Source organism: Lontra canadensis, unplaced genomic scaffold, assembly GCF_010015895.1.
Source record: "Lontra canadensis isolate GAN:19392208 unplaced genomic scaffold, GSC_riverotter_1.0 scaffold17, whole genome shotgun sequence".
Classification (NCBI taxonomy): domain Eukaryota; kingdom Metazoa; phylum Chordata; class Mammalia; order Carnivora; family Mustelidae; genus Lontra; species Lontra canadensis.
In genome coordinates this window covers 19,609,056-19,633,051 of record NW_022631011.1, presented here as the reverse complement: position 1 = coordinate 19,633,051, position 23,996 = coordinate 19,609,056, and the positions used below count along the sequence as shown (strand labels likewise).

General features: G+C 39.0%; 1 long non-coding RNA gene across 1 annotated transcript; it reads right to left on the bottom strand.

Moving 5' to 3' along the window:
* Nucleotides 1-2,187: 2,187 nt before the first annotated feature.
* Nucleotides 2,188-23,996, bottom strand: LOC116868986. The gene is made up of 3 exons (XR_004382931.1): nucleotides 23,949-23,996; nucleotides 20,477-20,578; nucleotides 2,188-2,362 (listed from the first exon to the last, which is right to left on the bottom strand). It is a non-coding gene; the product is annotated as an uncharacterized LOC116868986 (long non-coding RNA).

Below are 23,996 nucleotides of genomic sequence, written 5' to 3'. Positions count from 1 at the left end.
AATCAAGACGGATGGGCCATCTTGCCTGATTCCATTTACCTCTTTTCCCATTATCCACTAGGACAGAAGGGTAGCCTTTCTTCCCTACTCCTCTTCATTTCTGTTTGGGATAGTATCCTGACACCTCTTTCCAGAGGTGGCATCCACCCTTCTTCTTTCCCTCGAGCTGTAAGCCTATAGTGGTTGCCAGAGATTATGGTTTATAGGAATGATAACCTTCTCTCTTCCCTATACCTCATTCATTTCTGTGTCTGAGTCCCTATTCTTTGGCCAGGTAACAAAGTGAAACTAATTCTGGGAATTTGCACTGGGGTCTCAAGAAGAGACAAGGCATAGGTGAGGGCTATTGGGCCTATATTCTTGTGCCTCAATTCTCATTCCCGACAAGTAACATATTTCCGATAACAAGGCTGCTCCGGGGCCAGTGACTCCACAAAGCAGTGCCATGCTTGGGACACACATTCTCTTTCCAAACACATCATCCAGCCCCTTCTCTATGGAATCTTACCACACCTCTAGTCTCAGCACCTATACACCTCTATCCTTCTCTCTTTCTTTATTACTCCTACTCCACCACACCCACCAACGCTCTCCTAAGGGCTGAAACTTTTAACCTCCTTAGAAAGAAAGACTTGGAGGGGCACCTGATTGGCTCAGTGGGTTAAAGCCTCTGCCTTCGCCTCAGGTCATGATCTCAGGGTCCTGGGATCGAGCCCTGCATTGGGCTCTGTTCAGCAAGGAGCCTGCTTCCCTTCCTCTCTCTCTGTGGGCCTCTCTGCCTACTTGTGATCTCTGTCTGTCAAATAAATAAATAAAATCTTAAAGAAAAAAAGAAAGACAGACAGACTTGGAAATTATTTGTTTTCCACTCAGCCCAACTATGGGTTCAGCGACCAGAGCTGGAATGAATCCTGAGATGACAGAAATCACAATGACGTCCACAAGCCTGGTGTCCTCCACTAGCCTGAGTTCAAAAGGCTAGTCAGCAGGGGACCCGGGTCCTAGTTCAGCCCTGCATCGTCACCCCGGCCTTCTGGTGGGCTGCAAGGGAGGACAATCTCCACAGCGACAGCCTTTCACCTGGCAACCGTTTACATAGTGGAAGACTCAGGACCCATCCAGAAGGACAGACCTCTGACCCCCCAAAATTCAACCACCTGACAGCCCTATGTGGGTGGCTCCCAACAGAAAGGCTTCGCCTGCCCAATTCTCAGTTATTTCTGCCCACACTGTCAGGGAGAACTGTGACGCACGGGAGGAGAGCAACCTCAGAACGAAATAATCCCTTCCCTCCGGGAACTTGTACTCAGAGCAGCCAAACCACCCCGCCCAAGCACGAGGGGCTGATTGGAGCCTGGTGTCCTCTGCTGTCCCTTCCACAGTCTCTGGTGGAAGTGTTAATGACAGGGAAATGGCCAGCAGCAGGAGGGAAAGAGCAAAGGCAGGGAAATAGCCAGGCGATGGTGCAAAAGGCCATAATTAGCTTTCGGATTGCTGCGATTTGAAGTTACTCAAATCTGAGTCATTTTAAAAGGAGGCTCTCTTGAGGGGGACGTTTTCTGGATAGGGAGCAGGGCTAAAAGCAGACGGCTGTGAACATCTCCGCAGCCAGGACCCCTCATCCGTGGGGGTCACAGAGTCCATCCTTCTCTCCCCCCACCGCACCCCCCACACCCCGCGACCACCTGGTCCCTGAGCATGAGCAGCACAGTCCCTCAGTCCCTCAGTCAGATAATTACTGGAGAAGGCGTGTGTGAAGCCAGGGAGGAACCGGGGTCATCTTGCTCAAGCCCACGCAGCATCACACAGGCTGCAGCAGCCTTCACCTTGGCGTAAACCCACAGAACTACACGCTGCTGCTGGCTCCTGGCTGGTTTACACACTCTCCTCTCATTCCAGAAGGCATTAGCCCAGCTCGGACTAGGTGCTATGCTGTTCCATATGGACCACCGCACAAAGGATACAAAAATGTCACGCTCAGCATTAAAGCCGGGGCTCACACTGCTATCTGGTGACCTTCACCACCTCAATCTGAAATGCAGCTTCCTTATTCTGTATACAGCACGGCTGGCGTATTGCAAAAGCCGGTAGATCAGATTCCCCGCCCTCCCCCCACCTCACCCTGACTCTTTATAGTTTCAAAACCCTTCCCAAATAGAATTGAGTTAAAAGAAAATGCTAGTTTGCTCTTTTTCTTGGAGGGGAGGGGAAGGATGAAGGTCTTTAGAAACCAGTTCAGACGAGTTTGAATACAATTAAACAGGTGGCTCCTATCTGCTGTCCGTCCGCAATTTTCAGATTTCTGTTCTAAGCCCAATGTTGCTTCTTCATTCCCACTGATGTGAATAGACTGGAATAGAGCCTGAAAGCCAGTAAGATCCGTTACTTTCCGCTAATGCCCAGGTAATTCTTAGAAAAGCCACTATAGTATCAGAGTACTCTCGATTCATATGTATTGACCTTGAAAACCATTTTAAAAATCTATACTTACCAGCAATAATATTGATGCCCTTATCTAGTTAAAAAATAAGAAGTGATCTGACCTGCTATAGAAAGGGCACGTGACTTTACATTCCTTCTGGGTCTTCACAAGGTCAGGCTCACAAGGTACAGGGAATAGAAGCTTGAAGATGAAGCTCACTGACCCAGGGAGGGATTAACCTCCTGAAAGACGCCTGGTGCTGTTGTTTCCCTGAATAGAGGAGGAGAATTTAGGCACCTGCCTTGGCCAATCTGACTAGGCCCTTCCAATGAATAGATTTTTCAAAGCCTCTCAAACACTCACTGTGTTCAAGCTTCTAGACTAACCACTTCAGGGAAGGCCCTATCACAGGTGTAGACTGACTCTTTGTGTTTAAAGATGGGTTTACAGGGGTTCATGATTTCTATCCCGTGACACACAAAATTACCCTAAGGACCATTTGTCAGAAAACATGACCAAAACCAACAGGGCTCTGAAGCCAGTCTGGGTTTGAGCTCCGAGTCAATCGCCTTACCAGCAACATGGCCAAACTCGAGTTTTTGTTTCCTCATCTGTGACTTGAGAATAAAAACCCCAAATCTTCCTTCACCGGATTGTTGGGGTCAAAAAACTGAGGTCACAAAAATTGTCATGAATCATCGTTCCCTGGCCTTTTTTCTCTACCCCACAACCCTAGCAGTCTCAAGTCTCTCCAAAAGGAATTTGGAAGCAGCCAGAGAGAAGGGGTTTCCATGTGATTCTTGGCCTCTTGGATCTTCTGCGACATCCACCTTCGTCTGCCTCTCCCGTTGCTGCTGGCATCACAGGCAAATGCCATGCTGCCATCTCCCAGGGACAGCATCACTGTGGCTCATACACACATCCAAGGACAAAGTCTCTGCTATTGTTAGAACTTCTGGGGCCAGTGCTGAACTGGACCAGTTTTGCTTTTGCTCCTTCTGCTGGCTGAGCAGGAAGGTGGTCCAGGGACAAGACACAGGGCCCACATTCAGGCTTGCCCCTTTATTGTGCTCACCCCGACATGTGACCTTCATTCTCCAATCCCGAGAGACGAGAAAGAGAGCAGAGATTCCTTCCTACAGACTAACTCAGACACACCAGGATCCCATGAGCTAGACCTCGTTTCTCCTGACTTCCCAGTGTTGAATGGAGTTCTAAGCACAAAGTAGGTGCTCTGTAAATGCCTGTGGAAGACGTGAATGAAGCCGGTCACCTCCTCTCCTTTATGCGTGACAAAGTACACAGAGATGAAAGCAATCGTGATGTGTCATGTGACTCACTCCATCTTGCCGTGGTCAAAAAAATCAGCCAGGGCATTCTTAGAGTTTAAACGAGTTCGTCATGCCTCACATTGTTCCTGGTGTGAAAAAGTAATGGAAAGGGTCAGGTTTGGGATTTCTTGTTTGTTGGTTAGCTTTTTGTTCCCTTTTCACCTACCTTTAGTTCCTTCCTTCTTCCCTGATGTATTGTTGGTCTTGGATCTGAACTCCTTACCTAAAGGAATGTGTGGCATCCTTTCCTGCCAGACTGCAGACCCAGGGAACCAGCTACTGCCTACCACAGAACTTGCTTGTGCTTTCATTCCATACAAATGGTGCCGCATTGTTGTGCCAAGTGAGATCTCATTCATCTTTTGAATGCCACCTCCGAGGAAGTTTCTCTAACACCCTCATCCCTACTCCCATTTGGACAACGAATGGTCCCCTCTGTGTTCCCAGAGTTGTTTTAGTCCCCTGACTGGTGTAATGCCAGTCATCTAATAATTACTCATGTGTTTGTCTCATTGGCCAGATTTTCAGTTCCCCAAGGGCAGGGAGTATGTCTTACTCACGACTATCACCAGAGCCAAGCGCACGATAGATACTCTCTAGCTGTGTGTCATAAGAAAATCTTTGAAAAAAAGACAATTAAAAATCAGCAGAAATATATCTGATTCATACCCATCCTTTCCTTCTCCCCTCCACACTCACAGACACGTCCGTACGAACCACAGACACGCATAACGTGAGCATGCCTGCGGTGTGTTTCTGGTCAGACTGTGTCCATTGCAAACACCCAAAACATTTCAGATCCAGAGAGTAAATCCCTCTTCTCAGACGAGCCCTTCGCATTCTCCCTGTTGCGGAGAGGCTCTGTTTTTATCTGTGCTCTTACAATTAGAACACCTGCTCCTTCACATCTCTAAGTCCCACTTCTCCCTTTTCACACTTGTTGTAGTGCAAATTAAAGAGGACACATTTGGCACCATACAGGAAATAAATTAAAAAAGACTTCAGAATTTGGGACCAACCACCATTCAATTAGTAGGCTGGATACTCCAGGTGATCTAGAGATAAGAAATGAGAAGTTTGGGGGGTCACTGGCTTTTCACAGAAGATGAACTTTGGGCTCTTTGGCACAGGAGTTTCTGTACCAATGACCTCTTGATGAAGTTCATGTTCAGTGCTCAAAATACCCTTTCCTATCACTGTGTGGTATTTGCATTTGCATATTGTATTTTAATATAATGGTATTTGGGCTAAATAAAATTTATTTATTGTGACCTTTTTTTGTTATACTGTACAAATCATTATTCAATAGGAAAATTACCTACTTTTTTTAATCATGGTAGACAAATTATTTTGCCATTCAGGAACTCTGAAATTCTCTCATGAGTTCCTAATATATGTCTAAGAATATATTCTTTTGTTCGAGGTTCATCTGATTGCATTCAACTCCAGCTCAAGAAGAGCAGAGATTTTAAAATATGAAAAAAGAGTGAATCTGATAGACATTTGCACACAAGAACCAAAGTATAACCCTGGCTTTGTTGGCTAGATTTGGCCCCTGAGCTGGAATTTCTAATCCCTGCTATAGATGATTCACAGGGAGTTTGACAGTGATATTTAGGAGTGACATAGACAGGAACACCAAGAATTACTCATTCAAACAATAAGTTTTTAGTACAAAGGTATCACATGATCCAAGTAGAGAATCCAGATATATAAACATAAGAAAATAAATATTTTTAATTTAATTACTCAGAAAAAAAGCCCCATATGAAGACTCATTTTAGTATCATGTAAATATTATTAATAATAGATGTAAAAGCAGTAAAATGCTGGTAGATGTTTATCAACTGCTCTCTGACAGATAAAACCAGACTAGATGTGTAGCATTTTCTGATTTCTGGAGTGTAAATAACATCACATCATGATTGATTTCAAGCTACCAACAACACTTCAGCAACTGGCTTAGAAAATTCCTGAAGTCTTAACAGTCAACACTTGCAAACCATTTTGGGACATGAAGGGTAGTTCTACCTTTTGTTATTAGTACCAATAATGCAATGCACATTGGTCTTTGTCCACACTGTTGTTGCCTTTCAGATAGTTTCCCAAAACTGGAGTTTCTGGGTCAAAACTATCCAGCATTGAAAGCCTTTAAAATGTACTTTCAAATGTTCATGTAAAAATTTCTCTGTAGTAATGGGTGTTTAGTTTAGTTTTGCTGTGTTAGTTTTGCTGAAAATCCTTCTTAGTTTTGCTGAAACTAGTTTTGTTAGTTTTGCTGAAATCCTTGCCAATACTGGGTATTTGAAATAATTATTCAACAACATGATAAGCTCCAAAGGGCATATTGCTATTTTCAAACTTTCTTTTATTTGCTTATTTTCATTTAAGATAATTTTTTTCATATCTCTTGGCTAATTATATTCTTTTGTGTAAATTCTGTTCAAATCTTTTGCCATTTTTTCAGTAGGTGATCTCTGTGCTATTGATCTTTGAGATGTGAACTTTGAGATATCAATTATTTTTCTACTGCATATGTTGCAAGTGTTTTTCCCTCTCTTAGGCGCTTTAATTTAATTTGTAAAGATTTTGCTTTATAGAACTTTTACATTTATCTGTAGTTGGCACTACCAGTTTTTTCCTTTTGATTTCTGCCTTTGATATTTTATGTAGAAATATCTTCATTCTAAAGAATATAAATGCATTTATACTACATATTTTTATAACATATGAAGAGTATAATAGTATAAATATATTTGTTAATAATTTTGGTGCACTTTTAACTTTTTTATAGTTAAATATTTAATTAAGAATTTATTTGAGGGACGCCTGGGTGGCTCAGTGGGTTGGGGCCTCTGCCTTCGGCTCAAGTCGTGATCCTGGGGTCCTGGGATCGAGCCCCACATTGGGCTCTCTGTTCCATGGCAAGCCTGCTTACCCCTCTCTCTCTGCCTGACTCTCTGCCTACTTGTGATCTCTGTCTGTCAAATAAATAAATAAATAAATCTTTTTAAAAAAAAAAAGAATTTATTTGAATGTGAGATAGAGATCTGATTTTTTTTCCCCCAGACTGGTCTCAAAACCAGTTACTGACCAATTAATCATTCAGGGAGTACTTGGGAAATCTCTTTTATTACATAATAATTTCTTATATACTTTAAAGAATTGTTTGCACTATTCATTGGATTATTTGTTTTTTTGTTGGGTTGTGGGAACTCATAGTGACTACAATTAACAATATCATATTATATATTTGAAAGTTACTAAGAGAATAAACCTTTAAAGTTACCATAAGAAAAAATTTGTAACCAAATGAGGTGATGGATGTTAACTATACTTATTATGGTAATTATTTTGAAATATGGACATGTATCAAATCATTGTTGTACACCTTAACTTATACAATATTATATATCAATAATACTTCAATAAAGCTGAGAAGAAAGAAAAAACAATGTATCATCTCCATATTTAAGAATATAGTATCTCTCTGTATTTACGTATTTGTTGGTTTCAAATAATAAATTTTGTGCTAGGAAGTTGTCTTTAATTGAAGGTAGTACAAAACAGCTCATATATATTAGAATAGTGATAAATATTAGAATAGTTATCATAAAAGAAAAAAATATGAATGTTACACGTCAGCCCAGTGAAATCAATTTTGGCTAAATATTCCCAACTTTTTCTATTCTGACATTGATCTCTTTTCTCCATTTTTAAGGAAGTGCTACTATTTTTCTCCATGTGATTTCTTAATGCAAGTCTAGAATTGTAAGACATTTCTAAAGCTCTGAACACTTACAGGAACAAATTACAAGTGATAAATTTTGTAAATCCTATAACTCTTAGTCAAGTGCCACTCTTTTCACTTACAAATGTTTAAGTGAAATTTTTTTAACTTAATAAACAATATTTAATATCAAGTATAAAGAGTAATATACTGCAATACAGCAAGAGGTCCCTACTTCCTATAATCTTCTATTTTAAAAAGTCACTGTGACCGTATGCAGACTCCACAGCTTCCTGACAAAGGAAAAATGACTGTAGGTAATAAAGATTAACCTCTGGCTTTCTTCAATCCATTTACATGTAGATAGTGGTACCACCTGCTGAGGAAGTACAGACCAGGCAATCTTTAGTAGAAATTCAGATTCTTCTGCTTGCTAGTTGCAGAACTTTGACTAAATTATTCAATCTGTCCATGCCTTAGTTTCTTTATCTGTATAATGGGAATGATAGTATCTTGGGCTCACAGTGAGAAACAATCAGTGACTCTCTGTAAAAAAGTATCTAGCAAAATGCATGGAATATAAAATTCACTCAGTAAATGTTATTTCTATCCCCTTTCTCCTCCTCTTCAAATAGAAGTTCCTGTTGCCTCAAGCTCCCTGAGGTAAACTGCCTCTTGTCTTATTATCAGAAACACTATAGGGAAGAGTTCATGCTTACTTCCTGACAATTCCACCAAATATTCTATCATCCTGAAAATTTGCTCAGCCTCTCCTATGTCATGTATACACCCTCAGATATAGTCTGTGCACTTATCAGATTTGTTGCAACTCTTTTTCTCCTTCTTTCCCTCTATCTTTTTTAAATTTACACACTAAAATCTACTCTCTGTGTCATACAATTCTTTGGGTGTTGACAAATGTACCAAGTTGTATATCCCTCACCACAATCACTATGCAAACAATTCTACTGCCCCCAAATACTCCCCCACACCACCCCTTTGTAGTCAGCCCCACCTTCCACCCCAATCTTTGGAAACCACTTGTCTGCTCTGTCTCTCTAGTTAGATTTTTTTCTAGAATGTCATGTAAATGTGATCATATTTTATTTGGTGCTTATCAACACCATTGTATATATGAAGAATTCATTCCTTTTTACTGGCCAAGTAGTATTCCATGGTGTGGATGTACCGTAGTTTATCCACTCACCAGCTGAAGGATATTCAAGTTGTTTCCAGTTTTCAGCATTAGCCAAATTGCTATAAGCATTTCAATACAGGTCTTTGTGAGGCCATAAATTTTTATTTATTATGAATAAATACCTAGAAGTGGCATTGCTACATCATGAGGTAAGCATGTGTGTGTTTTCTTTTATAAGAAACTACCAAAATATTTTCCAAAATGACTGTACCACTTTTGCAATCACACCAGCATCATATGGGAGCCCAAATTGCTCTGACTCCTTGCCAGCACTTGGTTTTATATATTGTCAGTGGCTTTTGTTTTGTTTTGCTTTTGCCATCTAATAGGTATATAGTGGTAGCTCATTGTGGTTTTAATTTGCATGTCTCTAGTGACTAATGATGTTGAGTTTTTTTGTTTTTGTTTTTTTTTTTTGTTTTTTTGTTTTGTTTTGTTTTGTTTTTTAGATGTGCTTATTTGCCATTGTATATCTTTCGGAGGCAAGTTTTTAGCTTTTTTTAAAATTTTTTATTTTATTTTATTATAATTTTTTTGGAGTCAAGTTTTAAAATCTTTTTCCCAGTGTTATTGGGTTATATATTTTCTTCTTAGCCTTTGAGAGTTTATAAAAATATATTCCAGAAAAAAGTCTTTTGTGAGATGCATGATTTGGAAAAGAAGAAGAAGAAGAAGAAGGAGGAGGAGGAGGAGGAGGAGGAGGAGGAGGGGAAGGAGGAGGAGGAGGGGGAGGAGGAGGAGGAGGAGGAGGAGAAGAAGAAGAAGAAGAATGTCACAGTTTCTGGCATGCATTTTCATTTTCTTAATGCAGTCCTTTGCATAATAACAATTTTAAATTATAAAGTCCAATTTATTAGTTTTCCTCTTCTGGCTCAGGTTTTTGGCATCTTATCTAATAACTTTTACCCAACCCAAACAAGGTCACACAGATTTTCTTACGATTTATTCCAAAAATTTGAGAGTTCTATGTTTCTTGTCTAGATCTATGATCTCTGTTGAGTTAATTTTTGAATAAAGTGTGAGAGTTAAAGGTTCACATTTTTGCATATGGACACCCAATTACTCTAGTATCATTTGTTGAAAAGTTATCTTTTTTTCTTTAAATTGTCTTTACACCTTTGTCAAAATCAATGGATTTGAGATCCTTCTCACTTTCTTACATAAGCATGTCATTCTATAAACTGTGATCTCAAAACCGTTTTTAACTATAATCCACAAATTTTGAAATTTTGCATTTTTATTTTTACTCAGCTCACAATATATTTAATTTTTCCTTTGGCTTTTAAGTTACTTAAAAGTATGTTGTTTGTTTTGAAATATTTGGGTATTTTTGGATATCTTTGTTGATGTCTGAAAGATAATTCACAAATTTAAATAATAATTTAAAGAACATAATTTCCATGACTTCTACTCTTTTAAAATGTGTTAAAGTCTGTTTTGTGATCCAAAATACAGTCTATATTAGTAAATATTCCAAAAGAAAGGAATGTGAATTTTTCTGTTGGTGGAACATTCTATAAAAGTCAGTTAGACCAAGTTGGTTGATAGTATTATTCAGGTCTTCTATACCCTTACTTGTTTTTCAGTCTACTTTTTTTTTATATCAATTACTTAGAAAGGAGTCTTAAAGTCTCCATGACAATTATGGATTTTTCTATTTTTCTTTTTAGACCTATTAGCTTTTTAAAAAAATGTATTTTGAAAATTTTTGTGAGGTGTGCATATTTAGGATATGTCTTCTTAGATAATTTATCCCTTTATTTTTACAGAATACCCTTCATTTATCCCTGATAATATTTCTTGATCTGAAGTCTTCATTATCTGGCACTAATTAACAATAATGCTTTTCTTTTGATTAGAGTTTGCTTGGTGTATTTGCTTGCATTTTTACTTTTAACCAACCTATGTCTACATATCTAAAGTGAGTTTCTTGTATAGAGCATGTCCAATTAGATCTTGTTTTCAAAAATCAGTCAGTCTGTGTTTTAGACTAACATTTATGTAATTATTGATATGTTTGTATTAAAATCAACCACTTTGTTATCTGATTTCTATTTCTTCCATATGGTCTTTATTTTTTCCTTCTGTGGTTTAACTGAGCATTTTCTTGTGATTACATTTTATTTCTACTATTGGTTTTTTTCTTATACCTCTAGAAATTTCTAAAAGTTGCTCTAGGATTTAAAATATGCCTCTTTAGGGGTGCCTGGGCCGCTTAGTTGGTTAGGCATCAGACTCTTGATTTCAGCTCAGGTCATGATGTCAGTGTCCTGGGACTGAGCCCCATGTAGGGCTATGTACTCAGCAGGGAGTCTGCTTGAATTTCTCTCCCTCTGCCCCCTCCCCACCTTCTCACACACACACTCTCTCTCTTTAAAACAAATAAATAAATCTTTTAAAAATAAATAAAATATGCATCTACAAATTAAATGTGCATCTTTAATTTATTTAATTAGAGTTTACTCTTGAATAATATTTATAATCCTTACATGTAGTGCATGGATCTTCTAACAATATATTCCTAGTTCTACCTTCCCAAACTCTGTGCATTTGTTATCATTGTTATATATTTTGCTTTTACACACAAAACACAAAATACCTAGCTTTTTTTTGGTTTTAGAAATGCACTTAACTTTTATTTTTTTTAAGATTTTTATTTATGTATTTAATTGCCAGAGAAAGAGACATCAAGAAAGGGAACATAAGCAGGGGGAGCAAAGAGGGAGAAGCAGACACCCCACTGAGCAGGCAGCCCGATGTGGGGCTCGATCACAGGACTATGGGACCATGACCTGGGCTGGAGGAAGACACTTAATGACTGAGCCACCCAGGCACCCCTAGACATTCATTTAATATTTAGAGTAATCAAAGGTAATCAAAATGAATGTTATTATTACTCTCAGGAATTTGGAACTTTTGGAACTCTTCATTCCTTCGTACAGATCCAAACTTCTGCCTGGTATCATTTCTTTTGCCTAAAGAATATCCTTTAACCTTTCTCATAAAATGTGGGAAATGAATTCTTTCTGTTTTTGTTTTTCTGGGCAAGTCTTTATTTCTATTTATTTTTGGAAGATATTTTGTCTGAGTATAGAATTCTAGATTGACTTCAAAATTTCAACACTTTAAAGACATCACTTCGTTGTAAATTGACTTTCATAGTTTTTGATGTGAAGTCTGCTGTAGTTCTTATCCGTCATTCCTCAGCATGTAATGAATGGTCCCTTCCCCCACCCCACCCGGCTATCTTCAAAATTTCTTGTTTTCAGATGCTTAAATATGATTGATACACCTAGGTGTGCAGTTTTCTTATCCTGCTTGAAGTTCTTTAACATTTTTTATCTGTGCTCTATTTCCTGTCAGTAATATTAATAAATTCTCAACCACTATCCTTTTAACTCTTTGTCTTTCAGTTTGGGTCATATCTTTTGACCTATCTTCAAGTTAACGGATTCCTTCTTTGGCTATGTGAGTCTACTAAGAAGTACATTTAAGGCATTCTTCATCTCTGTTACTATTTTTTTCATTTCTGATAATTCCATTTGACTCTTTCTTATAGTTTCCATCTTTCTGCTAAAATTCCATTTTATCTTGCATTTTATTCAGTTTCTCCATTATAGCCTTCAACATATCAATAATAGTTATTTAATTTACCCATCTTATAATTTCAACTTTTATGTCATATCTGAGTCTGGTTCTGCCAATTGCTCTGTGTCTTCGTAATGTGACTTTTCCCTTGTTTTTTCATATGCAAAGATTTTCATAAGTTTTTGTTAAAAACATGATATCTTGCATAAGACAGTAAGGTTGATATGTAGTAGGGTTTTTTTGTTTTGGTTTTGGTGGGGTTTTTGTTTTTGTTTTTGTCTTTTGTTTATTTGTTTCTTTGGTCACCTAAAGATGGGCACACATGTGTGTGTATGTGTGTGTGTGTGTGTGTGTGCCTTTTAGTGTGGGAGACTGAGTCAATCTGGTTAAGAATTGAGCTGGTTTGGGATCTTGGTGTTGCCTTGATTACCCTCAGTGTGTAATAGGCTTCAAATTCCTCCACTGATACCTTGCATTTAGTGTGGGGACAATGTTTTCAGAAATGTTTCAACTATCTCCTCTATCCTCAGCTCTGGGTCTTTGCTTTGTGCTGCACTCCAGAGATGCTATCTCTCCATGTTCTTGCTGTTATCCCAGCAGTATACTTCATGATTACTTGTATTTTAAGGTTGTTATTCTGATGGTGGAGGGCAAGGAGGGCATTCTCTGTTGGGCTAATTAAGCTACAGTCTTAGGCAGCACGCTTTCTCTGGGTCACAGGTGTGGCTTTTACTCTGGCCCTTTCCCAGCTGTAATCCCAGCACATAATCCTGTCCCTCCTCCCAGGGGAAAAGAGTAATTTTATGTTTACCTCCCTTAGCTACAATGGATTTTCTCCAGTGTTCTAAGGTCGGTAGTGTGTGTTGTCTTTCTCCCTGCAATTTAAGCCTCATGTTTCCATAGTAGAGGTAAGGAATGGAGTATAGGCAGAGTTCTGTGTCCCTCTCACAGCAGCTACTGCTCCCTTCCTCAGATTTACAGCACAAGAGTTTTTTTTTTTTTTCCAAGTGCCTGGTAAAGTATATAGAGAAGAAGCCAAAAGTTGGTGCAAACTATGCCAATACCTGTGGTCCAAAAGAGTTACATAGTCTTTCACAACACATTCAGTTTCTACCAATTCATTAACAATTCCTGATGAAATTTTCTGGTTGACCACATCTATCTCAGGTAAACAAGGGCTCAGGTCTAGTCTTGCTCTGAATGAAAACTGTATCACCTTAGGTTTTGGCTAGTTGCTTGCCACATAACCTCAGTTCCCTTGTGGTTTAAAAAAAAGTTGTTAATTTGAGGTGTGTCCACCCTTTTTGTGCTGTTGTTGCTAAGAGCATGAATGTTGTCCTTATCAACTCTCTATATTCTAAGCAGAAACTGGAAGTAGCTGGTTTTTAACTTTCTTCTTCTCTGTTCCAGGGAAAATCCATAGCTTTGGGCTATGAATATTTTAGAATTTTTCATCTATCTATTCTAAGACTACTAGGTTCCTTTATCTTTTATACCAATACTTTTCTTTCTATAGGTGGAACTGTATTGCCAATAATTGGCATTTCCCAGTATTTTGTACTTATAAAGTATTTCACAATCACTTAAATAGTTTTCTCTATAACAATAGTATAGGCAAGTGAGCAGCTTCTACCTTTTGGTACATGAGAAAACTGAAGCATAGAGATATGTAGTAATTTGTCTAGGATCAGAACAAAGACAGCTTAAAACTTCAACAGGTAACATGTTAGTTATTTTAGGCATCTGTTCTGACATTTCACTGGGGCAAAACTGCTAGAATATTTCCCCCAGCACCATAGGGAGAAATCAAGCCTCATTAGAGTAGTCACAATAGTAAATTTTTATGTATTTTGAATATTAAATTTAAACTCAGCCTAGATAATGACCTTTGTGATCTCCAAAGAACTTTGCCAAGTCTTTACTTCTAGTGCCCTGGGTGCAGGGCAGGTTGTGGTAGAGAAAGAAGATCTTTAATTCCCTTATCACTTCTGACCCTGGTAGGAATTGATCCATAGGTAAAGAAAAATGCCAGTAGGAGCTAGCATGGAAGGAATATAGTCCTGAATATAGGGCCAAGAATTAACTTCTTCATTTTACCTGGGGAGTCTCTTGAATCCAAGCATGCTCCTTCCTAGAGCAGGGCACCTGTGTTCTCACTGCCTTGTGAGCTGTCCTTGGTTTCAGGCCCTGAAGTTACCAAATAATGGTCTTTTAGCTTCTTTGACTCCTACTTATCAGTGTCTTTCCATCAGCATATTTAGACCAATCAAATCCACAACAGAGAGAATTAGTATTGGATCTTAGAACTCTATAAAAAATAGGAAACCATAGTTTTCAGCAACCCAAGATCAAGTCACTGTGCTTTTTTCCATTTAAAAAAAAAAAAAAACTTTTGGTTTTAAGCAGAAGAAAAACAGGAACGAAAACAAAGAACAGAGTACTTACTCCCTTTCCATTAAACTTTTAGTGTCTATGCTGCAAGTCGGTCAGCAATAACTGTTGGCTGTATAAATCTGAGCAAAAGACACAATAGGGAGATACAACATCAGTGGTCATGGGCAGGAGCTGGGGGAAGCAGAGGTGAATGAATTGGAGCCCCAGATTTTGGAAGCCATGCCAAGGTCTCACTGTTTTATGTCAGTGTGGAAGCAAATTGCCTGTAAGAGCAAAGAAGGCAATTGGACTACCATAGAATATTTCCTATGATAAAGTAAAGTTGAAACCATCTTTACTTTAGCTAGTTAAATCACTGGAGTTGACATAAAGAAGAAAATATCAAGATGCAAAGATGTGACTATAATCTTTCCATAAAAGTTAATGCTCAGTGGAATGTTAGTCCAACCAGGACTCAAGACTCTGATTGCATCCTAATCTTGATAAAAGTTGTAGGAAATGTTTGCTAAAGATCTAAGTGCTCAGTGCTCACAAGCTGACTGCTGTTTACCTACTGCACTTCCTCATTCTACACTCTAAAGGCTAACATTTGCCATGAGGTTGCAAATCAAAAACAATGCTTAATTTTTGGGGGGTGGGAGAGTCAAAGCCCATGAACAAAATAATGAGTCTCTCTTGAGGAATCTCTTCTGAGGAAATATCAACCTATCAGATGAAATAATATGGATCAACCCAACTTGAATTTTAATGGTAAGTTTTGAGGGTGGGGTGGTGAAGAAGGGAGTTGGAGAGAAAGATAAGAATGTACTAGATAGAGGCAATAAAAGAAAGATGTGAAAGTTCCAGGTTAGATGCAATAAGCACACTAAACCCATCTCCCCCACAGCTATAAAACCTGAACTGAATGTACATTGGAGTCCCTGAGGAGTACATAACAGCAGGCTAATCAGGGAAGAGTACCAGACCTGCAGTACCACAGGACCAGTGGCACCTTCACCATCTCTTCTTCCCCAGGATCTCTCAGCCTAAAAATGCAGTTGACACCCTGAGCGAACACCCAGAGCAGACAGTGAGGTCCACGAGAAAGCCTCTAGCTCTTGCTATAGGAGTAAGAACTCCTAAGGATCAGAGTGTGCAGAAATTCTCCACTTTGTGTGGCTACTTCTTCTCTTATTTCTGTTCTCTCATGCACCAGCTGCAAGACAGTCCACTACGGCAGTGGCAGTGACCAGTACTGAGCAGTAATTTGGACATCCATATGCTAAAAAACAAACGTCAACCTAAACCTCGCATCTTATTCAAAAATTACTTCAAAATGGATCACAGATCTAAATGTAAAGCATAAGCTATAAATATCTAAAATATGATATAGAAGGAAATCATCCCGATTTGGATTAAGTAAGGAAATCTTACACATGACACCAAAAACACAATCCATAAAAGAAAAATATCATACATTTTTTGATCTCTGAATATCAATGTCAAGAGAATGAAGTGGCAAGTTACATACTGAAAGAACGTATTTCTGAGTCACAGATCTGACAAAGGACTTGTATGCAGAATAAATTTTTTTTTAAACTCTCAAAACAAATAAGAAAAAAAATTAAACATGGGTGAAACATTGGAACAGTTCCTTCACCCATGAGGATATAAGGATGGAAAGTAAGCACATGAAAAGATGTTCGACATTAGTCACTAGAGAAATGGAAATTAAAGCCACGATGAGATACTACTACACATTTAATAAGACGACTAAAATAAAAAAATACTGACCCTGTGACATAACAGAGCTCTTCTATATTGCTGCTGGGAATGCAAAGTGATATAGCACTGTGGAAATGGTTTGGCAGTTTAAACACGCTCTTAACTTACAATCCAGTAATTCCATTCTGAAAATCCACCCTGCAAAAATGAACATGTCTACTCTTAAAACAGTCTGTTCATGAATGTTTATAAATAGCTCTATCCTAACTGCCAAAAACAGGAACCAGCCCAATGTCCTTCAGTGACTGAATAGATAAACTGTGGTACATCTGTATAATGAAATAATGCTCAGTAATAAAAAGAAGCAAACTTCTGAAGTATTCAGCAACTTGGATAAATCTCAAAACATTATTCAGTAAAAGAAGCCAGTTTCAAGTGTTGCATACTCGTTGGTTACATTTAGGTGGTGTTTTCAACAAGATAAAAACTGTAGGCATGGACCACATACTGTGGTTGCTGGGGGTTGGGATGAGGGAGAGGGTGATTATAAAAAAGAGCAAGGAAGTTCTGGGAGGACAGGAACTGTTCCACATCCTGTTCTGTGTCCTGGTGGTGGTAGCATCAATCCATATATTTGTTAAAATTTATAAAGTCACATACCTAAAAGATGTCTATTTTTGTCTGATTATTTATAAAGCAGGGTTTTTTTAAAGAGAGATTAAAAAATTGAACCCAAAATAATTTTTAGCTTCAATTTTTTTTTTTAAATTTTAAAATGTTGATTTCAAGTCCAGGGACCAGAGGCATGTAATGACTGTAGACCAGATCATCTTATCACTGAATCCTGACACCGGAGACAGGGTTCCCTGACCCTCTGAAAGCAGTTAAGTGACAGACTGGCATTTCTTGAGATGATTTGACAGCTGTAAATGGCCAGCCTGCATCATCCTATTTAACCAGAAATATTTTTCTGTCAATTATTCAAATTGGTTGTCTACACAGCCCCAGATTTCCCATGGAGTTGCTGCCAACTCATTACATTTCCAGGTATTTGGCAAACTAACTATTGGCCAAGATTTAAGTTGGTCTAACATCATTGCTCTTTTCTGCCTTCTGAAATCTGTACTTTTTTGGGCCCCTTTGACCATTACCCCCAAAACTGGAAACCTCTTTTTAAAAATATTTTGTTGATTTATTTGAGAGAGAGCAGGGGGAGAAACAAAGGAGGAGGGGAAGTAGAGGGGGAAGAATCTCAAGCAGACTCTGCACTGGGTGCAAGACCCCTCAATCCCAGGGTTCTGAATTGATGACTTGAGCCAAAAGCAAGGGTCAGATGTTCAACTGACTGAGCCACCCAGACGCCCCTGGAAACCTTCTTATTAAGTCAGCTTCATATCACCCCTCATTTCTTTAACTTTCATTTCTTTCTTGAGACCTCCTTATAGATCCTTCTTTTTGAGTGGGTGATCACAAAGATGGTTGGTTATCTGGTGGTGACATAGACCAAGAGAGGATTATGGTCTGTTTTCTGTTCAATTTCTCCCTCCTCACCCCATTGCCAAGGTTCAGAGAAACCCATTCAGGACAAACATGATCCAGCAACTCATTCAATGGACTCAGGCAGACCACCATCAACTGTTTACTTTGCACCCCTCATTGCTTTCTCCTAACTTCTAATAATAGGTCCATTCGTAGAACTACCTATAATTAACAAACAATAAAACTTATTGGATGTATTTTACAGAGCACCGCCACCCTTGTCTCTATCTTAGTGCTTGTTCCATAGTTTCTGTGCAAAGCCTTCCAGTCTTATGGATTCAGATCTCAATTTAGCTGAAACCATACAAGCCTTTTATATGCCAGGTGCTTTTTTGTGTATTATGTCACTTAATCTCCAAGAAGGCCCAAAAGCTTGAAAGTATTCCTTAAGCACTAATTTTATTATGTGTCATGTTAAACTCACATTTCAGCCATTCCAGACCTTTCTAGGGCCTGGCAACATGATGGCACGGGCATATCTATAGGAACACACACAATTTTATGATGTAAATTTAGAAGGTAACATGCTCAGATGTGGGCACCACAACATTAAACATGGAAACGTAGAATGGGTGACATTACAAGTTACAACCCCTTCTTAATCACTGCAAGCAAAGTGTAACGTCCATAGCAACATAATACGTAATGGGTACGTGGTGACTTTTATGATCCACAAAAATAAACTAATTGACAAAAATGATACATGCAAGTTTTTATCTGTATCCTGTGCAAATCTGTCACAATCCAGAAACGTTGGGCAAGTTACTGCCAGAGCCTTCGGCTGAGCAAAGTTTGAGCATTCTGTTGCAGGACTGAGTTAAGTCTCAGAGTCTTTTCTCCCTTGTCATGGTGAAGCAGAACAATGGCTAGGCAGAGGCAGTGAGACCCAAGAGTCATCATCACGGATTCTTTCACTTAACCAGTGCCAAAATCAATTTTGAAGCATTATCTCCAAGTTGCTTTCAACTCAATCTGGGTGTTTCTCTTCAGCTAGAATATCACCCCTACACTGGAATCTTTATTACATCACACTAATCTAATTTAAATGCATTTTTACTGTACTTGGTTTAATGAATGTGGAATGTGTCACTATGAAATTGCACCATTAATTTGATAAATAGGACTTGAAGGTATAATTTTTTCCAGCATTGCAGACTAATGAAGCTAAAATACATATATAATAAGAAGTGTAAATAATAAATTATTCTTAGGAGCAAAAAAATTAATTAGATCTTACCACAGATTGCATCTCAATGTCAATTTTTTTTTTTTTTTTCCAAAACTACTGACTTTCAAACTACTTGGAACACCATTGTAAACCTTGGCAAGTTTCTCAAGTGATTACCTTCCATCCTGGGAATCTGTTTTAAGAAACTGCTATTGTTCAAAAAATCCTTTTAAGATGCCAGGATGGATCCCCTGTTGTCATTTCTACAGGGCATTTAGAGTATCTAGATGAATTAATCTTTTTCTTTAAGTTGTGCAGTTTTATTTATTCATAAAGACTTTTGAAAATCCTTTCAGATAGTATGCTGTGGAGACGGAAAAAGAAAAAAAAAAAAACCCAAACAGGAGACCTTCTATGCAAATTTGCCTCCAAAGGCAACAGATTTCTATTGGCAGTTATTTCAGGGGCAAGGTCTTCCTACGAGCTGGCTGATCATAGGAAGTCTGTGCCGTCCATAGGCTAAAGGATGTGATAACAGAGAGCGATGGGTCACTCCCCAATTACTGCTCAAATGCACACTCTGTGGGTAAGAACTAGATAGTAGCTAAGCTGGAAATTAGCTGGGAAATATACACACTAAAACCAGAGACCAGATAATGCTCCAAATGAGATTCTATTCCTTGGGTGGAGAGAAGGGAATTACGACTGGCGTAAGTGAGTCTTGGTTCAGGTTCAGCCTAGGAGCAGTGACTTTAGTGTCTGTACATATAGCCAGTAATTCCTAGCGCTCTAATTAATGAAATCTTTGCAGAGGACATTAGCTACAGGATGTCCGTCTGCTTAGAAACACGAAGGCTACTAAAACCAAAATGTATGGCAATGTGAAGCCTGCTTGGAGACTACAGTTCTTATGTTTCTGACCTATATTAATTTGAAAAACAAATTACCCGTTAGACACAATAACTAGTTTTTACAGATTTCTTATTTATCTGATACAAGGATTTTTTTTTTTTTTTTTTTAGCTTCATTGTCAAGATGAGACTAAATTTTCCCTTCGACAAAGATTCCAAGAAGGGGGGAAAGAAGCTCTTGGAATTAGAATTAACTATGTGGGGTCCACCCACCCTCTCTTTGTCCCCAGCTGGAGGTCTGTACATTCAAAGACAATTTACTCATGCTCTGTCCATTCCCCTGGCCCGATGCAGGACGCTGGGCCAAATGCTATCCCTGGCCTTATTTTCTATTCCTAGCGTGTCTTTTAACAAACAATGTTTTTTATTCCTTGTTATTTGATTTGGAGCCAAAATTCTGACGTGGCATCCGTTTTGTTGCCAGATAATGCATTAAACCTTACTAAGGGGTAAACATAATGATCTTCATTAAACCCTTTGAATGAACCCACCTCCTGCTTCTTCAGGTTGAGAAAAGCATTGACAAGGAGCACTGTGAAGCGTCTTGGAGTGATTTTCTTCTTGTAACAGGGGGAGGGAGAGATGAGTGGCAGCTTTTAGGGGGCGAGAGAAAGTTAGGTAAACATAAAAGGTTTTGTAAGATTTCCTTTCCTAATGGCAAAGTTTTAGAGCAATAAATCACAATTCAGTCAATACCATTAGTTTTGGGGCATTATATACCCTCATTAAAGTGGATAAACAATTATATTTATTGAAGGTAATGTGCTGTGTAGTGCATTATAACAATGCTCATTAACATATGTAATCATCATTCAAATGGGCTTTACTACAACGTAAACTGATAATGGCATGATTACACACTGGGTTATTAACTTTTCAGTCTTAAGATAATGAAAGGTGATGCAAGAAACCAAAAGCACATATACATGGCCCTTCATTTGTGAGTTATGCCTTTCCATAACAAATTCCAAGTTCAGGTAGTCGGGCTCAGGAGCTCATGTTGCCAACTGCGCGGACCCAGTACAAGATTCAATACAGTGTTTTGACAGAGGGTGGAGGAGAGTATGTGGCAGGACCTAGCTCAGACCCAATTAGGAAGATAATTCCGTGGGTCACCTATTTCTATCAGCAGCTTGTACTGTTCTTTCTCTGGTTTCAATACTTTTCCACACCAGACTTGGACAGACTCACATGCCCTAAGAAAAATGGGAACTCCCTCCAAATTTTTCCTTTGAAAATTTCACTTAAGAGACATTTGGCTGATGGTGGAGAAACATTGGAAAACCCTAGATTAAGGGACATTCTACTAAAATCACAAGATCATGAAAGATGAAGAACGAGTAAGGAACTATTCTCAATTAAAACAGGCTAAAAAGACAGAATCACTTAGGGCCATGTCTGATCCTAGGTTCGATAATGGCCCAGAATTTTTTTTTTCTTTTTTGCTATAAAGATATTTTTATTAGGACAATTGGGGAAAATTGTATGAGGTCTATAGATTAGATAATAGCATTTTATTAATGTTATTTTCTTGATTTTGATAATTATACTGCATTTATGTAAGACGTCCTTGTTCTATACACATGTAAAGGTATCTAAGAGGAGTGCCTGGGAGGCTCAGTTATTAAGCGTCTGCCTTCATCTCAGGTCATGATCCCAGGGTGCTGGGATCGAGCCCCACATCCAGCTCCCTGCTCAGTGGGGAGTCTGCTTCTCCCTGTCCCTCTGCTTCTCCCCCCCACCGCTATTGCTTGCTCTTTTTCTCTCTCTCAAATAAATAAATAAAATCTTTTTTTAAAAAGTATCCAAGAGAAAAGGCCTTTTACGTCGCAACTTACTCCCAAATGAATTTTAAAACTGCATATCTACTTAATAATAATGACAATAATAATATATAAGGAGAGAATCAGAAAGCAAATATGGAAAAAAAAACTTTGAGTGAAGAGCATTCAGGAATTTTTTTGCACTACCCTTACAGCATTCTCTAAGCCTGAAATTATTTTAAGATTAAGAACATTTAGAATTCAAGAACTGACCATAAAAAGGCCATGGCTTTAATCAAGCACATCTGTTGGCCGGCGTTATCAGTAACAAGTCAGACTAACGATCAGGATCTCCTACTCATTTATGTCCTTGATTTGTTCTGTCAGCGGAAGTCCCAGATTTGCAAGGACAGTTCTTAATTCCTTCGCTCCCAGCTGATATCTATTTCCTATATTTTAGAGTCAACAGTGACAAAAGGTTCGTGATATGAAAGGTAAAAGACATTGTACTCTAATCACCGAGATTAGAGAGTAATAGCCTTCGCCACTGAAAATTCCCTCTTAACCATGACTTCGCAACCCAGTTGGCAGCGGCTTGAGAGCTGTTCTCAAAAGAATGACTGACTCACATCTCTGCAGAAGCCCGAAGGAAAGAACCCCTCCCTGGCTGTTGCCCTCCTCTCCAAACCAGTGCAGTCACACTCTTAAGCGGCACCCAGACCTGAACTAATGGATCACGCAGCCTGGGCGTCAGCTGCCCAAACCACACTCATGGAGAGAGCAAGGCTCACAAAGCTATGGTAAGTTACCCACTGAAGGAAGAAGCAAGATGAGACTCATCTCCAAAGTCTCTGGCGTTAGTCCTCTTGTCCCTTTAGACCACACAACGCTGTGAAACCAGTAACGTTAATATAATTTAAGATTTGCTTTAGAAAAGGTCTTCTTTGATTGTCTCATTTTCACAGACTTTCATGGAAATTGGCGACTTCTGTAGCTGAGGGCTACCCTTCCCAAGGCATGGCTGTAAATGCAGACATGACCATGCTCAAGAATGGCAGAGGAGCTTAGTCAATAGCTCTCTATAAATAAGAGGCACTACGTAATACATAGACATTTATTTGGAGATAACTAGACTTAAAGATGACATCTACCGAGTTCATGTTTTTATTAAATCATATTAGCGTTGGCACAATCATCTTCTCTCATTATAAATACTGAGCACTTTTATTTGCTACAGGGTATAGCTTTAAGAAATTTTCAATTGACTGACAGCTGCCTGTCAACTCCTGACTCTGGAGAGATCCAGGAACTCAGCTTGCAAAGCTCCAGGGAATTCTAAGGAGCTCCAAGACGGTTAATGGCTGTCCATTAGCGTGAGGCCCAGCGGAGCCCCAGAATCTGTTAAGTGGGAAGTTCTTGCTGCAGAAGGTCAGACAATTCCCTATTGCCCTCCGAGAGAACTGGGAAAATTCAACTTGAAGCAGAGACTGGGGTGCTACAAGTTTATGTACTAAGGGAAATCATTTCATGCAGTTTGGTATTACTGTACACCATGTTTTATTTATACTCTATACTAGATGAGAAATTGAATACCCTGCTCTTTTCTGGCAATGGAAACTTGCCTTATTCTCCTGAACTGGGCCCAGCATCAATACAGCAGCGTGCAGCCTTTTTGACTATGTATTATAGAGCGGCTTCTGTGCATTGTATATTAAATCCGATATGCACTGTGAGTTTATATGCCACACACACTACATTTTTCTATATTACGTCCTGCCATCTATCATATTAAGTGAAAGGGGTGATGGAGTGGGCCTCAGGTAATGTAAAGAAGATTGCTAACAGCTTGCGCGCCGCGTGGAGAGGAGGTGCGTATTTCTGCCGTGTGCTCTGTGTATATACAGCAAGTGAGCACACAGCAAACTGACCGTGTAGACAGCTCAATGGCCCTGGCAATGGAATTAACCACCTAGATACTACTGAAATTACCTACCGGCTCAAGCAACATGCTTGCCGCCCTAACAAAGCCCAGAAAAGTTTCACGTGAGTCAAACAGTCCTTCCCAGAAGTGGGAATAAAAATGAGGTCTGGCCCATTAAAGATAAAGCAGCAACCCCACTCTGGAATAGTCAAGCCGGGATAATGAAGGATTGCAGCACAGGAAACACGCACAAGCGTCTGGCAATCACTCTGGGAATACCTGTCCCGTGTTCTTCAGTCTAGTCTGTGGAGGAAGCCTGGAGGTCCC